The following is a 24,104-nucleotide window of genomic DNA, read 5'->3' on the forward strand; positions in this document are numbered from 1 at the left end:
TTTGCGCAAACCAGTCACTATATGCTTATTGCAATTTTTTTTTACCAAAAATATGTAGAAGAATACGTATCGGCCTAAACTGAGAATTTTTTTTTGCCTGGGCAGGAAGGGGGTATATGTGCACAGTAAGCAAGTGGTTAAAGCAGAGGTCCACACAAAAAGTGAACCTCCGTTTTTTCGGAACCCTCCCCCAGGAGACAGCGGGGACCAGTGAGGACGGGCCGCGCCGCTCGCGCATGCGCAGTAGGGAACCGGGCAGTGAAGATGCAATGCTTGACTTCCTGATTCCCTCCACCAGGATGGCGGTGGGGGCAGCCAAGAGACGAGCGATTGCTCAGCCTCAGCTGCCGACATCGCAGGCAAGTGTCCATTTATTAAAAGTCAGCAGCTGCAGTATCTGTAGCTGCTGGCTTTTAAAAAAAAAATTGGGTGGACCTCCGCTTTAATACATTGCATTGAAAAAGTATTCATACCCCATTACATTTTCCACATAGTGTCATGTTACAACCAAAAACATAAATGCATTTTATTGGGATTTTATGTGATAAACCAACACAAAGTGGCACATAATTGTTAAGTAAAAAGGAAAATTATAAATGGTTTTCAAGATTATTTACAAATAAATATGTGAAAAGTGTGGCGTGCATTTGTATTCAGCCCCCTTTGCTCTGATACCCCCAACTAAAATATAGTGGAATCAATTGCCTTCAGAAGTCACCTACTTAGTAAATAGAGTCCACCTGTGTGTAATTTAATCTCAGTATAAAATCAGCTGTTTTGTAAAGCCCTCAGAGGTTTGTTAGAGAACCTTAGTGAACAAACAGTATCATGAAGGCTAAGGAACACACCAGACAGGTCAGGAATAAAGTAGTGCAGAAGTTTAAAGCAGTGTTAAGTTATAAAAAATTATCCCAAGCTTTGAACATCTCAGAGAACTGTTCTTTCTATTTTCTGACAATAGATTGAGTATGGCACAGCTGCAAACCTACCAAGACCTGGCCGTCCACCTAAACTGACAGCCTGGGCAAGGAGAGCATTAATCAGAGAATCAGCCAAAAGGCCCATGGTAACTCTGAAGGAGCTACATAGATCCACAGCTCAGGCGGGAGAATCTGTCCACAGGACAACTATTAGGCCCCATGCACACGAGACGCTGCTAAACTCGAGTTCAGAGGCATTTGGGCATTTTTTTCAACTGCCCCTGAACACATTTAATGTTATCCTATGTGTCCATGCACACAATCACGTTTTTTGGCGTTTCAAAGCAGTTGGGTTTAGGGCCGTTTTTCCAAACCCAAAATTTTGGGTTCAGAAGCATTCAGCTTTTGCGTTTTAGACGCAAATCGCGGCAAATCGCGGCAAATCGCGGTACCGGCGTTTTGCCGCGATTTCGTTTATAGGCGTTTTTAAAGGTGACCTATTTTTTTACATTAGAAATCTCAAAAATGATGGCAAATGATGAAAAACCATAAAAAAACATAAAAAATGTAATTGCTTTCATTGCATTGTGGACAATCCACAACTTGTGGCAGGTGACGTGGCCAGTGGACAATCCACAACTTGTGGCAGGTGACATGGCCAGGTGACGTGGCAAGTGGACAACCCACAACTTGTTGTAGGTGACGTGGCCAGGTGATGTGGCAGGTGACGTGGCCAGGTCACGTGGCCAGTGGACAATCCACAACTTGTGGCAGGTAACATGGCCAGGTGACGTGGCAAGTGTACAATCCACAACTTGTGGTAGGTGACGTGGCCAGGTGACGTGGCAGGTGATGTGGCCAGGTGACGTGGCAGGTGACGTAGCCAGGTGACATGGCAAGTGGACAATCCACAACTTGTGGCAGGTGACGTGGCCAGGTGACATGGCAGGTGACGTGGCTTGGTGACGTGGCCAGTGGACAATCCACAACTTGTGGCAGGTGACGTGGCCAGTTGACGTGGCAGGTGACGTGGCCAGTGGACAATCCACAACTTGTGGCAGGTGACGTGGCCAGTTGACGTGGCAGGTGGCGTGGCCAGTGGACAATCCACAACTTGTGGCAGGTGACGTGGCCAGGTGACATGGCCATGTGACGTGGCAGGTGACATAGCCAGGTGACATGGCCAGTGGACAATCCACAGCTTGTGGCAGGTGGCGTGGCCAGGTGACGTGGCAAGTGGACAATTCACAACTTGGCAGGTGACGTAGCCAGTTGATGTGGCAGGTGACGTGGCCAGTGGACAATCCACAACTTGTGGCAGGTGACGTGGCCAGGTGATGTGGCCAGGTGATGTGGCCAGGTGACATGGCAAGTGGACAATCCACAACTTGTGGCAGGTGACGTGGCCAGGTGACATGGCAGGTGACGTGGCAGGTGGCGTGGCCAGTGGACAATCCACAACTTGTGGCAGGTGACGTGGCCAGGTGACGTGGCTTGGTGACGTGGCCAGTGGACAATCCACAACTTGTGGCAGGTGACGTGGCCAGTTGACGTGGCAGGTGACGTGGCCAGTGGACAATCCACAACTTGTGGCAGGTGACGTGGCCAGTTGACGTGGCCAGTGGACAATCCACAACTTGTGGCAGGTGACGTGGCCAGGTGACGTGGCCATGTGACGTGGCAGGTGACAGCCAGGTGACATGGCCAGTGGACAATCCACAGCTTGTGGCAGGTGGTGTGGCCAGGTGACGTGGCAAGTGGACAATTCACAACTTGTGGCAGGTGACGTGGCCAGGTGACATGGCCATGTGACGTGGCAGGTGACATAGCCAGGTGACATGGCCAGTGGACAATCCACAGCTTGTGGCAGGTGGCGTGGCCAGGTGACGTGGCAAGTGGACAATTCACAACTTGGCAGGTGACATAGCCAGTTGATGTGGCAGGTGACATGGCAAGTGGACAATCCACAACTTGTGGCAGGTGACGTGGCCAGGTGACATGGCAGGTGACGTGGCAGGTGGCGTGGCCAGTGGACAATCCACAACTTGTGGCAGGTGACGTGGCCAGGTGACGTGGCCAGGTGACGTGGCTTGGTGACGTGGCCAGTGGACAATCCACAACTTGTGGCAGGTGACGTGGCCAGTTGACGTCGCAGGTGGCGTGGCCAGTGGAAATCCACAACTTGTGGCAGGTGACGTGGCCAGGTGACGTGGCCAGGTGACGTGGCAGGTGACATAGCCAGGTGACATGGCCAGTGGACAATCCACAGCTTGTGGCAGGTGGCGTGGCCAGGTGACGTGGCAAGTGGACAATTCACAACTTGGCAGGTGACGTAGCCAGTTGATGTGGCAGGTGACGTGGCAGGTGATGTGGCCAGGTGACGTGGCCAGGTGACATGGCAAGTGGACAATCCACAACTTGTGGCAGGTGACGTGGCCAGGTGACATGGCAGGTGACGTGGCAGGTGGCGTGGCCAGTGGACAATCCACAACTTGTGGCAGGTGGCGTGGCCAGGTGACGTGGCAAGTGGACAATTCACAACTTGGCAGGTGACGTAGCCAGTTGATGTGGCAGGTGACGTGGCCAGTGGACAATCCACAACTTGTGGCAGGTGACGTGGCCAGGTAACGTGGCAGGTGATGTGGCCAGGTGATGTGGCCAGGTGATGTGGCCAGGTGACATGGCAAGTGGACAATCCACAACTTGTGGCAGGTGACGTTGCCAGGTGACATGGCAGGTGACGTGGCAGGTGGCGTGGCCAGTGGACAATCCACAACTTGTGGCAAGTGACGTGGCCAGGTGACGTGGCCAGGTGACGTGGCTTGGTGACGTGGCCAGTGGACAATCCACAACTTGTGGCAGGTGACGTGGCCAGTTGACGTGGCAGGTGGCGTGGCCAGTGGACAATCCACAACTTGTGGCAGGTGACGTGGCCAGGTGACGTGGCAGGTGACATAGCCAGGTGACATGGCCAGTGGACAATCCACAGCTTGTGGCAGGTGGCGTGGCCAGGTGACGTGGCAAGTGGACAATTCACAACTTGGCAGGTGACGTAGCCAGTTGATGTGGCAGGTGACGTGGCCAGGTGACGTGGCAGGTGATGTGGCCAGGTGACGTGGCCAGGTGACATGGCAAGTGGACAATCCACAACTTGTGGCAGGTGACGTGGCCAGGTGACATGGCAGGTGACGTGGCAGGTGGCGTGGCCAGTGGACAATCCACAACTTGTGGCCAGGTGACGTGGCAGGTGACATAGCCAGGTGACGTGGCCAGTGGACAATCCACAACTTGTGGCAGGTGGCGTAGCCAGGTGATGTGGCAAGTGGACAATTCACAACTTGGCAGGTGACGTGGCCAGTTGATGTGGCAGGTGACGTGGCCAGTGGACAATCCACAACTTGTGGCAGGTGACGTGGCCAGGTGACGTGGCAGGTGATGTGGCCAGGTGACGTGGCAGGTGACGTGGCCAGGTGACGTGGCAAGTGACACGCTAAATACACGTACACTGCTGCTCTCTCAGCTGCTCTGGTCTCACAAAATAGCTGAAATGGTTAAATAATATTGTTTTTTGAGCTTAGGGAGGGTCTTATGATGTTTCTTAACCAAATGCTTATAAACGCAAACGCGGTAAAACGCGGTAAATCGCGGTAAAACGCCGCGAAATTCGCGGCAAAAACGGGCGTTTTAAACGCCGGTTTTTGCGTTTGAAAACTTGTGTTTAGATGAGTTTGCATTTGCTTCTCGTGTGCATGGGGCCTTAGTCATGCACTCCACAAATCTGGCCTTTATGGTAAAGTGGCAAGAGGAAAGCCATTGTTGAAAGAAATCCATAAGATGTTCCGTTTGCAGGTAAGAGAAGCCATGTGGGGGACACAGCAAACATGTGGAAGAAGGTGCTCTGGTCAGATGAGACCAAATATTACCTTTTTGGCCTAAAAACAAAATGCTACGTGTGGCAGAAAATGAACACTGCACATCACCCTGAACACACCATCCCCACTGTGAAACATGGTGGTCGCAGCATCATATTGTGGGGAAGCTTTTCTTCAGCAGGGACAGGAAAGAGTTGATGGGAAGATAGATGGAGCCAAATACAGGGCAATCTTAGAAGAAAACCTGCTAGAGTCTGCAAAAGACTTGAGACGGGGCGGAGGTTCACCTTCCAGCAGGACAACGACCCTAAACATACAGCCAGAGCTACAATGGAATGGTTTAGATCAAATCATATTCATGTGTTAGAATGGCCCAGTCAAAGTCCAGATGTAAATCATATTGAAAATCTGTGGCAAGACTTGAAAATTGTTGTTCACAGACACTCTCCGTCCAATCTGACAGATCTTGAGCTATTTTGCAAAAAAGAATGGGCAAAAATGTCACTCTCTAGATGTGCAAAGCTGGTAGAAACATCCCCAAAAAGACTTGCAGCTGTAATTGCAGTGAAAGGTGGTTCTACAAAGTATTGAATACAAATGCCCCCCACACTTTTCACATATTTATTTGTATCATTTATAATTTTCCTTCCACTTCCCAATTATGTGCCACTTTGTGTTGGTCTATCACATAAAATCCCAATAATTATTTTTTACGTTTTTGGATGTAACATGACAAAATGTGGGACATTTAAAGGGTTATGAATACTTTTACAAGGCACTGTAAGCCAGGGGCCCGGTTCAATCAGAAGCCTTGGGCCCCTAATCCCCCAAACCTGCAGACAGGTCCCCTTAAACATCCTGAAGGACACCTCCACTTTCCTAAGTGGGGCTAATGTCTGTTGGCCATTGGGGACATCTGGTCTACAAGCATCTCAGATGCTCAGGTAAGAGATGTGGTGATCAGGGGCCAGTGGCGGAACTACCGCCATAGCAACCCATGCGGGCGCTATGGGGCCCGCAGCCGAGTGAGGATCAGGGGGGCCCGGTGAAGTGAAGAGAGAGGAGAGGAAGAGGCGAGCTGAGGGCCCCCTGGCCACTAGGGGGCCCCATCAGGGTTGGCAGCCTTGGTAAAAGCAGGGACAGTTTGTTGGAATCAGTGTTTTTTTTACATCTATCACTGAATTGGCCACTACCGACATCATTTTGATGTACAAATCTCGATATTGTAGCTGCCCCGCCTCTCCACTGCCTTCTCAGCCAATGGGAGCACAGTGTACACGCCCCCTTCTCCAGCGCGGCTTTTTTGACATACGAGCAGGAGATGCCGACTGCTGGAGAGATGAGAGGGAGGAGGGGACAGCCTGCAGTGTGGGGTGGATTGCTGCCTCATAAAAGGTAAGCTGGCTGAGCTGGAAGAATTGTATCACTCAGTGCTTACCTATCCTGGTGAGGAGGGGGAGGGGGGAAGCTGTGTAGCAGCAGGGCTCCTCTTGCTGTTAGATTGTTTATCTGTGTGTGAGAAGTGCCATGCTTCTGGGAGAAGGATGTGCTGAACGTCTCCAATCTCTGCTACATCTCCCTACTCATCACCTGCCCACCAATACACAGGCACAGTCTCCTCCTCTCCTGTATTACCACATGCTATGTCTGTGAGCTGTTGGGGCACTACAAGTACCAGCATGGCAGAAGGGGCAGGAGCAGTGTGTTCTATCAGGATGATTTTTGGAAAAAAAGTGCTGGTGTGTGTGTATATATATATATATATATATATATATATAGATAAATATTTATCTATATATACACACACCAGCACTTTTTTTCCAAAAATCATCCTGATAGAACACACTGCTCCTGCCCCTTCTGCCATGCTGGTACTTGTAGTGCCCCAGCAGCTCACATGTGGTAATACAGGAGAGGAGGCTGTGCCTGTGTATTGGTGAGCAGGTGATGAGTAGGGAGATGTAGCAGAGATTGGAGAAGTTCAGCACAGAAGCATGGCACTTCTCACTATATATATATATATATATATATACACTGTGTATGTATACAGTGCATGTGTGAGTGTATACCAGGGGGCGGTCCATCCATTAAGGGCACCACCCCCTCTATGTAGAATGTATTGATTAATGGATTGCATGAATCTATCCATGGCCACCCCCAATTCAGGTGTCCATCCCCTTTTAGGACGCTGGGTGCCTAAATTGCGGGGGGGGGGGGGGGGGTTTGAAGCATCTGATTAGAGCCCCAGGCTCTAATAGGCTTCACATTAGGGTGGGCTTGGAGCTCAGAGCCCATCCAGGTGGGTTTAGAAAAGCAAATTAATGTTTGCTTTTCTAACAATGAACCGGCTCTCCGCCAATCAGGAAGTGCGGGTATGATACCCATCATGTGATTGGCTGAAAGGACAGGCACTCCTATTGGACGCCTAGCAGGAGAAAAGAAGAGGTGCAGGGAGTAAGCTGCTCGCCGCTGCCCATCCCACATCTCACCGCCGTCACCCACTGCCTGACCTGCCACCAAGATGGGGCAAGTGTTGGTCAGACAACAGGGGGGGGGGTGCTGAGGGTCACATTGGCTGCATTTAATGGCACGGTGGCTGCATCTGTGCCCCATCAAATGCAGCCAACTGTGCCCCATGTGGGGGGGGGCTGAGGGTCACAATGGCTGCATTTGATGGGGCACAGTTGGCGGCATTTGATGGGGCACAGTTGGCGGCATTTGATGGGGCACAGTTGGCGGCATTTGATGGGGCACAGTTGGCTGCATTTGCAGGGGGCACAGTTGGCTGCATTTGATGGGGCACAGTTGGCTGCATTAGATGGGGCACAGTTGGCTGCATTAGATGGGGCACAGTGGGCTGCATTAGATGGGGCACAGTGGGCTGCATTAGATGGGGCACAGTGAGCTGCATTTGATGGGGCACAGTGGGCTGCATTAGATGGGGCACAGTTGGCTGCATTTGATGGGGCACAGTTGGCTGCATTTGATGGGACACAGTTGGCTGCATTTGATGGGGCACAGTTGGCTGCATTTGATGGGGCACAGTTGGCTGCATTTGATGGGGCACAGTTGGCTGCATTTGATGGGGCACAGTTGGCTGCATTTGATGGGGCACAGTTGGCTGCATTTGATGGGGCACAGTTGGCTGCATTTGATGGGGCACAGTGGCTGCATTTGATGGGGCACTGTGGCTGCATTTGATGGGGCACAGTGAGGCTGCAATTGTTTGCCCATGAGAGGTTTCTGGTGAATTTAGTGGGTCACCAACTCTAAGCCACTCGGCATGTCACGGAGCTTGGTGCCTCTCCGCATGGGTTTGCCCACATTCATGTTGCATAAAAAAAAAAGATGGTGGCCATCTCTAAGCCTGGGGGCCCCATAATCCCCTATTGCCCGGGGGCCCCATGAGTTGTCAGTCCACCCCTGGCAGTCCGTATCAGCAGAGAGCGGAATTGCCCGCTGTAATAGCTTTCATTAGAACTTCCAGTGTTCCCGGGGCTCATGTCACATAGCTCCACCTCTTGGTCCGGCACCTTTGATCGACAGAACGCCAGTCCAGTGTCGTACATGTGACGTCATCAAAGGCGTTGGGCTAAGAGGTGGGGCTATGTGACGATGAGCCCCGTGAAGTCGGGAAATTCAAATGAAAGCTATTACAGCGGCCAATCCCGCTCTCTGCTGATCCGGCCGGCTTGCCTCTTCCTCTGCACATGTGAGGCTGTATTGGGAACAGGCAATGCTGTATTGGGCACAGGTCACGCTATATGGGGCACAGGCAGTTCAGACTGTATTGGGCACAGGCAGGCCAGGCTGTATTGGGCACAGGTCACGCTATTTGGGGCACAGGTCACGCTGCATTGACACTAGGGCGGCTCTGGGGGGCCCCATACAACATTTTGCTATGGGGCCCTGTGATTTCTAGTTACGCCCCTGTCAGGGGCTGCAAGCTAGAGTCCCGCTTTCCTTTTAATCATCCTTTATTTGATTTTGAACAGAAAAAAAACAGAAATTCACAGAAACCTAAGAGGCATTCCTCTGGTTTAACCCATTTAATTCACATATCACAGGGATATCAACATAGAATTCACGAAACCTCAAAAACATTTCCCCGTCATATCATTCTCCATGTATACACGGAAAAGAGAAATCGTAATTCATTTTAGATATTCTTATCTTAGCCTAATTTCCTTCCCCTCTATCCGTCATCAAGGTCAACTCTCTACTCTAATAACCCCTTCTTTACCGTGATGCTCTTTTGTCCCTTTCCCAGCGGGAACCCTATGTCCCGCCAGACTAGGGGCAATAAGACTGTCTCTCTCTGTTTCAGTTTATTTTACCTCCCTTATAGCCCCAATCCCTAACCTATCCCCCAAAACAAAAAAAACAAAAAACAAAAAAAAAAAAAAAATGACAAAAGAGAAAAAAAAAAGGAAAAGTCTGTCCGTCTCCCCCCCCCGGGACCCCCCGGCTGCCGGACCCTCTTCAATCCATATCCATCAGGGCCTTCCCCTCCTCAGAGTATCTAAATAGGTTCCATTCCGCCCACGTTTCTAAATATACCTTCCGCTTCTGCCTTGAAGTCCATACTAAATCCTCCATTCTATTCAGCTCTTCCACTCTAGTAAGCCACGTCCCTACAGATGGGGCCCGAGTCTGCTTCCACAACCCTGGGATGCAAGCCCGGGCCGCGTTTAGGAGATGGGATACTACTGATTTCCTATATTGCCTCACTGGTATCTCCACATCTTGTAGTATAAAGAAAGACCACTCGTCTGGTAATTGTTCCCTACTGAATCTTTGGGTTATTTCCCGGACCTTTCTCCAGTAGCTTAGAATCTTAGGACAAGCCCAGAAGATATGCAATAAGGTTCCTCCTTTTTTTCCACATCTCCAACATCTGTCTGTTATTTCTGGGAAACATTTGTTCAATATCTCCGGGGTCCGATACCACTGGGATAGTATTTTATAATTCATCTCTTGTGTCTTTATACACATGGATGTTTCAAAAATATTCCTTACTATCTTAGTCTTTTGATCTTCTGTGAAAGGTCTACCCAATTCCCGTTCCCACTTATTAAAGAAGGGCATCTGAACATCCCCTGTTGGGGTGTTCAATAGATCACCAATTCTTGATAGAGAGTGTCTTAAAATCCCTCCCCCACTACAGTATCTCTCAAACATTGTCAATCTTCGACCATATCTAGCTGGTGGTTTTAGGGAGTCTAAGAAATGGTGCAATTGTAAAGATCTCCAAAAATCCAACTGATAAGGCAAATCCTCCTTTTCCATCTCCCGCCTGGTAATCCATCCACCCTCCCTCAAAAAGTGCGATGCTTGGAACCTCCCTTGTTCCCTCAATCTACTAAAGGGTCCACTCCCTAACCCTGGTTCAAACTGTGGATTTCCCAAGATTGGAAAAAGTGGTGAATCCTCCGTAGACAGAACCCCCCTCACGAATAGCTTATGTGCCACCCGCAGGGTGGGGCCTATCAACGGGTGGGACTTGGTATCTGATGGAAGACCCCGGTAACACCATGCCGCCCGCTGCAGAATACCGCCGCATTGATCCTGCTCGAGCCCCGGCCATAACTTTTCTCCAGCATGCCGACTCCAATCAATGAGTCGGCACAGTAGTGCCGCTTGATAATATCTATAGATATCTGGGGCCGATATTCCTCCGTCGCGTTTAGCCAATGAAATTATACTGGCCTTAATTCTTGGGCGTTTGTTTGCCCATATAAACCCATTAATAAGAGACTGTGCTTGCCTAAAAAAAAATCTGGGTATTTCAATCGGGAGGGTCTGAAAAAGGTACAGAAACTTGGGCAGTATGCTCATTTTAACAATGCTAGATCTTCCGAGCCATGAATGGAACCCCTTCCGCCAACCGTCCAGGAGAGCCCTCATTTTGGACAGCAAAGGCAAAAAATTAAGTTTAAAAACTTGCGTTAGGTCCGCCGGGATAGAGGTCCCCAGGTATGTAAGAGCAGTATCAGACCATTTAAATCTAAATTTTGATTTCAGTATCCTTAGTTCTCTCCCCGGTATCGCCACTCCCATCGCCTCCGATTTATCATAGTTAATCTTAAAGTTGGACAACTCTCCATACACATTTAGTTCTTGTTCCAGGTTAGGGAGGGATTCCATCGGGCTGGTTACACTAAACATCATGTCATCAGCATAAGCTGAAGTTTTGTATTCTGTACCTTTCAAGGACACCCCCTTAATACCAGAGTTCAGCCGGATCCGACTCAGCAGCGGTTCAACAGTCAGGGCAAACAATAGCGGTGATAGAGGGCAGCCCTGCCTTGTCCCATTTGAAAGTTTAAAGGGAGGTGATAGTGTTCCATTCACTCTAACTTGGGCCGTTGGTTGTGTGTAGTTACTTGCAATCCAATGCAACATCTTCCTCCCGAACCCCATGTGTCTTAACACCGCAAACATAAATTGCCAGTTGATCCGGTCAAATGCTTTCTCTGCATCTGTTCCTAGAAAGACACAAGGGGTTCGGGTGGCACCCACCAGGTGGATCAGATTCATGGTCTTGACTGTGTTGTCTCGGGCTTCCCGCGTCGGGACGAATCCCACCTGATCTTTATGGACAAGTTCTAGTATATTCTGCTGTATCCGCCCTGCCAAAATCTTGGCAAAGAGCTTCAGGTCTTCATTTAGTAGAGAAATTGGTCTATAACTCCCACATTGGGAGGGGTCTTTTCCTTCCTTAGGAATCACAGCTATCACCGCTTTTAATGATTCGTTATGGAACATACCGGAGTCCCCTAGACTATTAAACAATCTCACCATAAATAAGCCCAATTCGGGCATAAAAGCTCTATAATAATGAATGGAATAGCCATCCGGCCCAGGTGCTTTCCCTCCCTTCCCCTTTTTCACTACCTTCTGTAACTCTTCGATTGTGATCGGTTTTTCCATTTCCTGACTCCTTTCCGATGTTAAGCTGGGGGTGCCTGAAGTTGCTATATAATTACCCATTTCCACCTCATCTTGAGAACTTGTTTCCAAATTATATAAAGAGCCATAAAATTCCCCAAATCTCCCTGCTATCTCTCTAGGTAGCACAATTTTCTCCCCCTCTGTGCCCTGAATCAACGGGATATAGGTTTTAGTCAGTTGTTCCTTTAGAGTTCTGGCCAATTGTTTCCCACTTTTATTACCGAATTCGTAATTCTGTCTTCTGCCATTTTGTATTGCCCATTTGGCCCTCTTTAAAAGTAGTTCTGTAATTTGTCTACGTGCCACCCGTAGATCCTGTTCCAACGCAGGGTTAGGGTTCTGTTTATGTTTTGTCTCCAAATTTGCAATTTCTATCATAAGGGTTGTTACCTTGGTCTCCCTCTCTCTCTTTATCCTCGCCCCATGCTTCATCAGTACCCCCCTTATCACTGCCTTATGGGCCTCCCATACCACTCCCAAATCACAGTTAGGGGTCACATTGGCCTCAAAGTACCACTTTAGTTCCTTCCGCACCTCTTCTAGTACCGCCTCCTCTTGCAATAAACTTTCGTTCAGTCTCCAGGACCCGGCACCCGCTGGCCGTACGTCCCCTAGCGCATATTTTAAGATAATTGGGGCGTGGTCTGTCCATGTAATTTCTCCCATTACAACCTCCTTTACAGAGTGCAATTGATTATGTGGGATGAAATAATAATCTATACGCGAATAGCTTTTATGTGGGAAAGAATAAAAGGAATAGTCTCGTTCCCCTGGATGCATCGATCTCCATACATCTATTAACCTTGCCCGTTGCAACATCTGTAGAATTCTCTTCCGAGTTCCCCCGTGACTGATGATCCACCAGAAGAAACGTCTAACTCTGGGTTCAATGGCGCATTCAAATCTCCTCCCATTATCAACTGTCCTTCCTGAAAATCTACCAATTTGTCTAAAAATCTTCTCAGGAAGCGGTCTTGATAAGTATTAGGGGAGTAAAAAGTAGCAAGGGTTATTATCCTACCCCCTATGGTCCCTTTCAGAGCCAAGTATCGACCCCCAGGGTCAACCAATGACTCTGTCAGCGACCATGGGGTATTATTTGAAATTAAAATAGACACTCCCCCCTTTCTGGCCTCTGGGTTCGTCGCATGGTATACCACCGGGAAGGGTCTACCTGCAAGAAAGGAAGGCCCCCCTGTCCTGAAATGGGTCTCCTGTACCAAGGCAATATTACAACCCCTTTTCTTCAGATCCTGCACTAAAATCCTCCTCTTTTCGGGTATGTTTAGACCCTTAGCATTAATTGATATCACTACCAGTGGATCCATCTCTGAGACCAGAAACGTATCCACAGGGGATCCCTCAGTATTCCCAGACCGCCCACGTCCGGTCGAAGCACACCCGTGGGGGCCACGGGGGAGACAGTACACAAATAATCAAAAGAAGAGAGAAAAGAAAAAAAAAAAAAAAAAAAAAAAAAGAAGAAAAGCAACCCCCCCCCCACCCCAAAAAATTGAAAAACCAAACAAAACAAAAAAAAAAAAAACCTATTCTAAGCTGATATCACCAAGAGGCGTGAGGGAGGACGTAAACCTCCCTCTCCCCCTCAGGGATACCACCAAGCCAAAGCTTTAAACACTCTCAACCCCTAAACCCTATGAGTGTTGGCCTAACAGGGGAGGATTACTTACTTGCGCAGGCCCCTATGAGTGCTCCTCCTCGCCCCCCTACCCAGCTCCTTCCATCCACTCCTTCTGAAATTGGGATATTAATCCCCCAGAAAATTATAGCCCTCCTCCCAGAGGAAAAAGAAGAGGGAGGGGGAAGGGAGAAGGGATAATAAAAAAAAAAAAAAAGAGATTACAAAGAAAGGGGGGAGTACCCCCCCCCCCTGCTCGATCAAAGGCAAAACCGCCACCTCTGGTATCTCCTATACTAATCACATCCACCAATTTTACTTTATAATATCTGTCAAAAATAAAAATAAATAAATAAAAACAAACAGAAAAAAATAAAAAATTAATTTATGTCCCCTTATAGTGCCCCCTCCCCAAATGGCCCAGTACCCCCTTCCCCGGAGTTCATCTTTTGCACCTTATGCTTAGCCTTTAAACTAGAATCCCCTTGATTCATATCCTGGATATTCTGTTGAATTCTTTCTCTCAATAATATGATAATAACACTTAATAATACTTATTAATAATAAATCAATACATATCTACCTCATTAGTAATTTCAAACCCATGATTTCAAACCGTACTCCCTTGTGCTCCCGCTTAACACAACTATATTATTTATCAATTAATTGGCAATCTAGTGGTCCCCCCCCTACCCGCCGCCCTCCCCACTGATCTCCCCGTGATCTTCATGTGCTATTCCTTATGACCAGATTACCAAATTAAACTGGAATAAATCGGTGTAAAAAAAAAAAAAGGGGGGGGGGCAGAGCATATAAGCCCCGTCCCTCAGCGCCCCCCTTCCTCCCCTTATATATAATATATTAAGTGGTAGCCCACTTATCCCCCTACAGTGCCAGTTCCCTCCCCCCCGCTCCCCTATCAAGTGACATGGCTGCCACTGTGTTCCCGACCCTGCTTACTTAACCCCCCGTGCCTCATAATAAAAAAAAATACAAACAAACAAAAAAAAAAAAAAAAAGGGGGGGGAAACCCCCCTCCCCCCTTAACCCTTCCCTAGGTCGTTCCCTAATTACCAATTACTTAATATAACTCGGGGCACAGCCAAACAGCAGGAAAAAAAATCAGAAACTCTACCCAGAGTACTAAAAAAAAAAAAAAAAAAAAAAAAATACAAGGGAAGTACTTTTTTTTTCTACCTGCAGGGCATATATATCTCAGAGTTAAACCATATAATATAATATACCATTTTGTAACATAATGCAACATCACATACCCCTCCTTAATCCCCCCCCCCCAACCCCCCCCTGTGACCCCTAGCAAACATACCAGCAATCAGTGCCAAATATATTTTATGACCTATGTCATTGGTGCCCTCCCCCGCCCCTACAGTCCATTGTACATTATACACTCTCCCCCCAACCCATCCCCCCCCCTCCCACCCCGTGTCACTTTATCAACATATCTTCAAAAAAAAATAACAAAACAAACAAAAAAAAAAAAAACACAAGATTTTGACCTGTCTATATGTCCATTATCAAAATATCAAATAAACTTTACCAGATTATACCGTCTCTTTAGGCCAAAAAAATAAACCGTATTTGCCCTTGATCTCTCCATTCCCCTCCCCATCTCCCCCCTCTCCCCCCCCCCCCCCAAGAGGAAGGCCCTGAAAAAAAAAAAAAAAAAAAAAGGATCCAGGAGAAAGAGGGGAGGGAGGGGATTCCGGCAAGATCCATAGATAACCCAATTCTACCTCACCCCCCTCCCCCCCAAAACTCAGGATCTTTTAAAGTCCGCTATTCTGGGGTTCAACTGTAGCCAATCGGGGACCGCAAATGGTTCCATTTCCAAGAAGGGAAAAAGACATGGGAGGTCGCCTCTTGAGCGCAACCAGAAAGATAGTTGGCCTTTTTTAATAAGCACTGATATAGGGAACCTCCATCTATACGACCCTCCCCAGGCCTTCACCCGGTCCAGGACCGGGCGAAGTAACGCTCTTCTGTGAAGGGTAGCATTAGATAAGTCAGGTAAGATCTTCACAGAAACTCCTTGATAGTCAATCGAGCCGGCTTCCCATGCCTTCCGTAAAATTACCTCCCTATGGGAAAAATAATGTAAGCGGCAGATCACGTCCCGGGGACGGCTAATGTCCTTTGATTTAGGGCCCAGTGCCCTATGCACTCTGTCCATCTCATAGTTTACCAAAATAGGTTCTTTCATCAAGTTCTGCAAGATAAGCTTAATAATCTCATGTAATTCCTCCTGATCGGCAGATTCTGGAACCCCCCGCACTCGTATATTATTACGGCGGCTCCTATCCTGGAGTTCTTCCAATTGCAATTGCAGGGAAATCGACACCTCCCTCTGCATGTTCCTCTCACTCTCTAATACCCCCACGCGTGTCTCCAAAGCTTTCAACCCACTCTCCCCTACTGAAGTACGGGCCTTCAATTCTTGCATTTCAACCCTGACCTGTTCAAAGTCCCTGGTATGTGCCTCTTCCACTTTAATGATCAAGTCAGTAATATCGGCTCTAGTGGGGAGTGCTTGGATTAGGGTTTTCAAAACATCAATCTCGCTCTTCAGCCCCCCATCCTCCCGCGAAGCCCCTGGTGAGGCTGCAGAAGAACGAGGGCTCAGCGGCGGCGCCTGTAGGACCTCCATGTCAGATCTAATAGACAATTGATGTTGGGGTACAGTCCTATTGGGGCCCCCACTTGTCAGCCCCTTACCGTCCAGCAGCCCACTCTTACCTTCGGAGAGGCGACCCCCCCCCTGAATTGCAGGGAAATACCGCTGGATCTCTTGCTGTTCTACAGGTCTAGATGAGTGGGTTGTTGTCTGTGGCTGTGCTGTCAGAGCTGCGTTGCGAGATGTCCGGCTCTCGCGCTGCGCATACCTGTGCATACCTTGTATTCCCCGCCGCAACAAACTAATCCTGCAGCAGGGGCTCCACCAGTCCAAACCCTTCCTCAGGACAACAACAGGTATTAAAAGTCCGTAACAGAGAGCCAGGGAAATCTGATACTGGTGGTATTGGATATATTGAATGTTAAATTGAGTGTTAAATGTACAATGTTAAATGTACAGTGTTGGCAGCTGACAGGGAGAGAGGCACTCAGCCACCACCCCTGCTCTCCACTCCACCCGACCCCCCACGTGGACGCTAAGAGCGTCAGGGGCTGCCCTCTGCCAGGGTCACTCACACCAGCTGGTAAGCAGTTCCTTTAAACCACCAATACGTCCTCTCTGTCCGCAGTTATATTCCAGCTCCGTCCCGCTCCTCTAACCTGACAGCCACTTACTTCAGGCTCCTCTCACTCTCCGTCTCTCCACGTGGGTGTCGAGGGCGTCGGGGCTGCCTCCGCCTCTGCTGCTGCTGCGATTATACTATTGACAGGCTGTTTCAGCTTAGTATTGCTGCCGATCCTCCTCGCACTCTGCGCTCTACTGAGGCACCAATGTCCAGTCCACCTAGTCAGGGCAGCGGTTATGTGGTCTCCTTGATGCCGCGATCCCCTTAATTCCGCTTCTCACTCTCCGTCTCTCCACGTGGACGCCGAGAGCGTCGGGACTGCCTCCGCCTCTACTGCTGCTGCTAGTACGCTGCGCGTGTGTTGCGGTGTACAGACCACCTAGTCAGGGCAGCGGTTATGCGATCCCCTTAATGCCGCTTCAATAGTCCTGGAGCTGTGGAGGACGGGAGCTCACCAACTTACTCCCTCACTCCTCCATGCGCAAGCCACACCCCATGAATGATCAGAGAGTCCCGCTTTCTGCCCCCACCCTGCTTTGTGTTGTCCAGCCAGTTACACAGGCAAGTTGGACAGCATGAAGCGCAGTTGGGGTTGGAAGGGGGAGCAGGACTCTAGCTTGTAGCCCCTGGACACCACTTCTCTTAACCATGCTTCTGAGATGCCTGCTGAGCAGGTGACTGCAATGTCCAACAGACATCTCCCCCACTTTGAAAATGGGGGACTCCCTTTTAGGATGTTTAAGAGGATCTGTCTGCAGGTTTGCAAGATTTAAGGGCCCAGGGCTTGTGACTGAACCGGGCCCCTGGCTCAGGTCTGGCCCTGGAGGTTAAAGCCTGGGAGGAAGAAAGGATCTCTTCTTGGCTTCAGATGTGGAAGGAATCCAGCTTTCTTTTAGGCTTTCTCTGCTGGGGATTTGAGAACTCTTCCCGCCAATGAGGTCCTTCATGGAGAAGTCTAAGGCCTCACTCACACAAGGCGTATGACTCTTTAAGCCCGTGTGGGGGCTGCGCTTACCCCAAAAAGGACATCCATGTGGGTGCAGTTGTGCGGACACACCCTGGGTGCATTCAGCACCATGCACCGGTACCCACACGGATGTCACATTGGGAACAGCGGCTGCACCCCAGTTGACATCAATCTGACTGCCTACACGGGATGCTGGGAACACCTAGATCGAAACATGTCGGGAACCTGCTGACATTACTGCTCTTTGTTATATGCTTGATACAAGTGCTGAAAATGTGAGTGTAACCTTTTAATTTTGCTACCAAGTAAACTTTTAAAACGGATTTACACTATGTGCATCTTTGCCTTCTTTCTCCTTCCCTTTGTTACAATGAGTGTCTGAACCTCCTTATGGATCCAAGTTTACAACAAGTTGATTCCAAGTTGGCCCTCCCCTGATCCTGCGTTGGACTTCACCTCTATGCTGGTACCATCAATCACAAGCGCATATGACCCACTAGGTATATGCCTATTTTGGGTCCACTGCTTCTGGTAAGCCTCCACTCACTTCGGTGCTGGATTTTTTCCATCTTTTATCTATGAAGATTAGCCACTTCAATTTTTTGCACAATTGCCAATTATGAACTGGTTTTGAGGATATTCAGTAGAGACTTTTTTTCAGTTTATGTTTGTGGATATTTTCATCATGTTTCACATGTACAGTTTTATATGATTGGTTATTTATCAACATATCCAATCTCATATTCACCTATATTTAGCGCTACACTTTATGTTCTATTTGTTTATTTTTGGCAGGATTGATCTATTCTGTGGTGTTGGCTGCAATTTATATGGTTAATTTAATAGCGCCGTGTTTGTTTATACTTTTAGTATAGCATTTTTTCTTCCTGAAGAATTTACCCAGACCATGCGGACCAACTGCTCCTCCAGCTCCTGTTCCAGGACTCCTCTCCATGACCGTTTAAAGAGAGGTTCACTCCCAGCTCCCGAGCTCCTCCTTTGGATCACCCCCCCCCCCCCCGATGGGGATGTTTCTCCTGCACGCAGTCTAGCACTCCATCCTTCAGTTCACCCAGCTGACAACTCCTCCCCAGCAGGCTGATTGTGAGTATATGTAAGAGGCCTGCCCCCTGCCAATCCTAGTTGGGGATTGGTCAGGGCTCCTCACACCCACTGCTACACTAACCACTCCTTGCCCCGAGATCAAAAACAAACCGGTCTAGCTTGCACCATAAGCCTGTTTATATTTACCTGCACTGACAGAACCTACAAACACTACACCTCTAGTGCCTACCTATGGTAGAGGGTGATATATATATGTATATATATATAGATAGTAGTTTAGGATAAGTTTGGATTTCTTCTGGAGTGGACATAACTGATGTACCCCACTCAGTGCTGGTGTTCCTTAAAGAACAGAAGCCATATATGGGCAGCACAGAGGCTTAGATTTTAGTCTTGCAGCACTGGAGTCCCTGGTTCAAATCCTGACACTATCTGTATGGAGTTTGCATGTCCCCCCGTGCTTGCGTGGGTTTCCTCTGGGTACTCCGGTTTTCTCCCACACTACAAAGACATGCTACTTGCATTGGTGGTGCAGTGGTGAGCATAGCTGCCCTTGCAGCAGCTGACCTGGGTTCGATTGTTGGCCAACGCCATCTCAAAGTACTTAGAGTCCCCAGAGCAGTGGCTGATGGTTTTTGCCAATCATATACAGCCTCACTGAGCCCATAATATGCAGCCTCACTGAGCCCATAATATGCAGCCTCACTGAGCCCATATTATGCAGCCTCACTGAGCCCATATTATGCAGCCCCACTGTGCCCATAATATACAGCCTCACTGTGCCAATCATATGCGGCCTCACTGTGCCCATAATATGCAGCTTCACAGTGCCAATCATATGTGGCCTCACTGTGCCCATAATATACAGCGGCACATACAGTATGGAGGGACAGATGATGTATACCTGCAGTCAGTGATGATGGAGGAAGGTCTCAATATACAGGAAGGAAGGTGGGTGTATACAGTTATATATAAACCCACCATCTTCCTTCCTGTATATGGAGACCTTCCTCCATCATCACTGACTGCAGGTATACATCATCTGTCCTGTATACAGCTATATACACTGTAACAGAACAGATAATGTATATCTGCAGTCACAGTGATGATGGAGGAAGGTCTTCATATACAGTCAGGAAGGAAGATGGTGGGTGTATATAGCTGTATACAGTTACACTTGACTACAGGACAGGATCATACTATCTCTCTTTCTCTGTGTACAGTGTCTCACTCTCTGCTCCTCCAGCCGTGTGATCATGCCTGGGCCTAGTCTGCATTGGCTGTTCTACTGAGTGGTGGGGAGAGAAGCAGAGAAGTGTGACTGTCCTATGTGGAGCGGAGTGGCGGCTGTCAGTGCTGCTTAGACGGATGGTGCTGCTTAGCTAAGTTATTAAATTACCCGTCCGGTCCATCAGGCTGTTCTCTCCGAGTGGTGGGAAACGACATGACAGTTCTGTGAAAAGCCCCGTCTACCGTCCTCTGGACCCACCAATCACAGATGAGCAACAGGGTGGAATGAATGAATAAAAGTAGAGTGGGGAGTGTTTACATTCCAAAGACCACCCAATGAAGCTTTTCAGCTGCAATCACCTGGTTGCAACAGTCAAGCTTTCAATGGACAGCTCAATGTCTGGCGTCCCGACGCTCTTAAAGGACCATTTTTTTCTCCATGTACAGCTTTTGGGGGGCGGTGCCTGAGTGCCCCCTATTAATGGGCCACCAGAGAGAAAAGCGCTATATAAGTTCAATGCTGACTATATATTAGCGGTGGAATAAAGAATGAAGCAAATGTGTGGTATGTTTGAGGAAGAAATTAAAATGTTCCCCCCAGACTCTATAGACACCATCTGATAGCAAACACTTAGGACCCATACACACGATAGAATCCATCCGCAGATAAATCCCAGCAAATGGGTTTCTGCGGATAGATCCTATGGTGTGTACACGCCAGCGGATCCGTTTCCGCTGAAAAATCTCCTCTGGGATGGATTCCAGCAGATCGGATATTTGCTGACATGCACAACAAATCCATCTGCTGGAATCCATTCCAACGGATGGATCCGCTCGTCTGTACAGACTTACCGGATCCATCCGTCCAAAGGGATTCCCCGCACGCGTCGTAATGATTTGACGCATGCGTGGAATTCCTTATATGACAGCGTCGCGCCGTCGCCGCATCATAATAGCGGCGACGGCGCGACACGTCATCGCCAGAGGATTTCAGCGCGGATTTCAATGCGATGGTGTGTACACGCCATCGCATAGAAATCTTCTGAAATCCTCGAGAGGATTTATCCGCGGATACGGTCCGCTGGACCGTATCTGCGGATAAATCCTCTCGTGTGTATGGGGCCTTAGGCTGCGTTCACACCTAAGCGTTCCGGATCGTGGGCGGAATTACTGCGATTCTCGAATCGCCACAAAACATAGGATGCGCTTGTGACCCCGTTAGTTTCAATGGCCCCCCAATCATGGAACAAAATCGCAGGACACCTGTCGTGTGAAAATAACGCAGCGATTTGGGTGCCATTGAAAGTAAAAGGACTGCAAACACATCCTGCGTTTTGCAGTGATTCGGGAATCCAGAACACCTAGGTGTGAACGGAGCCTAAGTCCTTACCATCCATTGTATGACAAGAACTTCCTACACGTCCCCCAGCAGGAATATTACACCCATACTCCCCCCAGCAGGAAAATTACACCAATACCCCCCCCCCTCCAGTAGAAATAATACACCAATGCTCCCCCCAGCAGGAATATTACACCTATACTCCCCCCAGCAGGAACATTACACCAACAATCCCCCCAGCAAGAATATTACACCAATACTCCCCCCCTAGCAGGAACATTACACCAACAGCCCACCATCCTGACACTGACGTCCCCACAGCAGGAATATTACATCCATACTCCCCACACCATACTCCCCCCCAGCAGGAATATTACACCAATACTCCGCCCCAGCAGGAATATTACACACATACTCCCCCCAGCAGGAATATTACACCCATACTTCCCCATTGAAAGTAAGAGGACTGCAAACACATCCTGCGTTTTGAAGCAATTCGGGAATCCGGAAGACATAGGTGTGAACAGAGCCCTTACCGTCCATTGTATGACAAGAACTTCCTGCACGTCCCCCCAGCAGGAATATTACACCTATACTCCCCCCAGCAGGAACATTACACCAATAATCCCCCCATCAGGAACATTACACCAACAATCCCTCAAGCAGTAATATTACACCCAAACTCCCCCCCAGCAGGAATATAACACCCATACTCCCCCCAGCAGGAATAGTACACCCATACTCCACCCCCAGCAAGAATATAACACATATACTCCCCCAAGCAGGAACATTACACCGACAGCCCACCATCCTGACATTGAATATTACACCAATACTTCCACAGCAGGAATATTAGACCAATACTTCCACAGCAGGAATATTACACCAATACTCCCCCAGCAGGAATATTACACTGATACTCCCTGGTCTGCATGGCTGTCATCCCAGAAGGAAGCCTCTTCTAAAGATGATGCACAAGAGAGCCCGCAAACCGTTTGCTGAAGACAAGCAGACTAAGGACGTGGATTACTGGAATCATGTCCTGTGGTCTGATGAAACCAAGATAAACTAATTTGGTTCAGATGGTGTCAAGCGTGTGTGGTGGCAACCAGGTGATAAGTACAAAGACAAGTGTGTCTAGCCTACAGTCAAGCATGGTGGTGGGAGTGTCATGGTCTGGGGCTGCATGAGTGCTGCCGACACTGGGGAGCTACAGTTCATTGAGGGAACCATGAATGCCAACATGTACTGTGGCATACTGAATCAGAGCATGATCCCCTCCCTTCGGAGACTGGGCCGCTTGCATTTTTGCATTTGAATTTCTCCTCTTTGCCTTTCAATGAGGCTGTAATATTTTCCATAGAATGAATTTCAGCTATTTTGGCAAACCACAACAAAGATGTAAGAGGGGATTCCTGCTTCAAAACTGATGCAGCATTTAAAAGATGTGCCAACATCAAGCTTTTTTATCTGTGTTGGGGAGATTAGGGTGGTGCAGCAAGTATTTGGCTGGGTCCATGCCCGCATCAAAGTCAATAAGCTGTGTAATGGTCTCCCATACGTGAGATCAGAAACTTTACAGTTTCTTACAGGTCCAGAAAACATGGAGAATAGTGCCCTCTACCTCTTTGCATTTAAAACATGAATTCACTGTCTGGAAAATTCTTTCTTAGTAATGTAGGGACCATATACCAGTAAGTGAGAATCTACCTCTTTGCATTTACAACATGTATTCACTGTCTGGAAAATTCTTTCTTAGTAATGTAGGATCCATATACCAGTAAGTGAGAATCTTGTACACCAATTCCTGATATGAACTTGCAAAAGACGAGTAGTGGGCAAAGTGTAAAGCAGATCTCTTTCCAACTTCATCGTGAAGGGAGGTACAAACAACTCAGAAGGCTAGAATAGCAACTTGTAAGCAGCCAATACCAGGCTCTAGACAGAGGTCTACAAAAGGATTATTGGTGGTTAATGAAAACCTACGAGGGAGCAAACTGGTAAGGAATTTAGCTGTCAAAGCCACCATGCATCCAGCAGGGGATCAAACAACGATCACAAGTCAGAAACAGTTCTCATTCCCGCACCAGAAATTAAATATTAAAGTAAGAATGTATCTCATTGGAGATGTTATCTGAACCGCCCATCTATGTGGCCAGGAGGGAATGCTGGGTTACCAATCACGGGAACAACCGAGTCAGTTTAGTGTTTGAAGTGGGGGTGGGGGGTGGGTAGATGCAGTGCCTTAAGAGTTGTGCCAATAGGGGAGTGACTCTTGAGAGTGCCCAGGAAATAAAATTCTATCCAGGGTTAGACATTGCAGAAGGATAATCGATACATGATTGTTCGATCTCAAGCCACTGTTTGTGGCTGAAGTCTCTACACCAAGCAATCGCCCTAGAGAGATGTACCGCTTTAAAATGTTTGAGAGGATCCGGAACCCCCCATGCACCTTCAGTATGGCCAGATAGTAATGAGACAAGTGGGGGCAGACAAGGCACCAGTGGCAGTGCGTTGATAGTGGGCGCAGGAGTGCCGCCCCCTCTCTCCTGCACTGCCACTGAAGTCAACAATACATTGATTAATGCATTGCATGCTGCTGCCACCCAATTTTTAGATGGCCGGTCTCCTGGTGAGTGCCGGCCATCTAAATAACAGCAGTTGATTGGCTTTGGAAGTGTCTATCAGAGCCACCGGCTCTGATAGGTTTTACGATTACAGCCTGTTGACTCTAATTGGCTTCCAAATAGTTAACCAGGGGACGCACAGGGTGTGGGTTCCCTGGTTAACACTGAGACCCCGTACACACGACCGAACATGTCCGATGAAACATTTCCGACGGACCGTTTCCAGCGGACATG

The sequence above is a fragment of the Rana temporaria genome, chromosome 7, assembly GCF_905171775.1.
Source record: "Rana temporaria chromosome 7, aRanTem1.1, whole genome shotgun sequence".
NCBI lineage: Eukaryota > Metazoa > Chordata > Amphibia > Anura > Ranidae > Rana > Rana temporaria.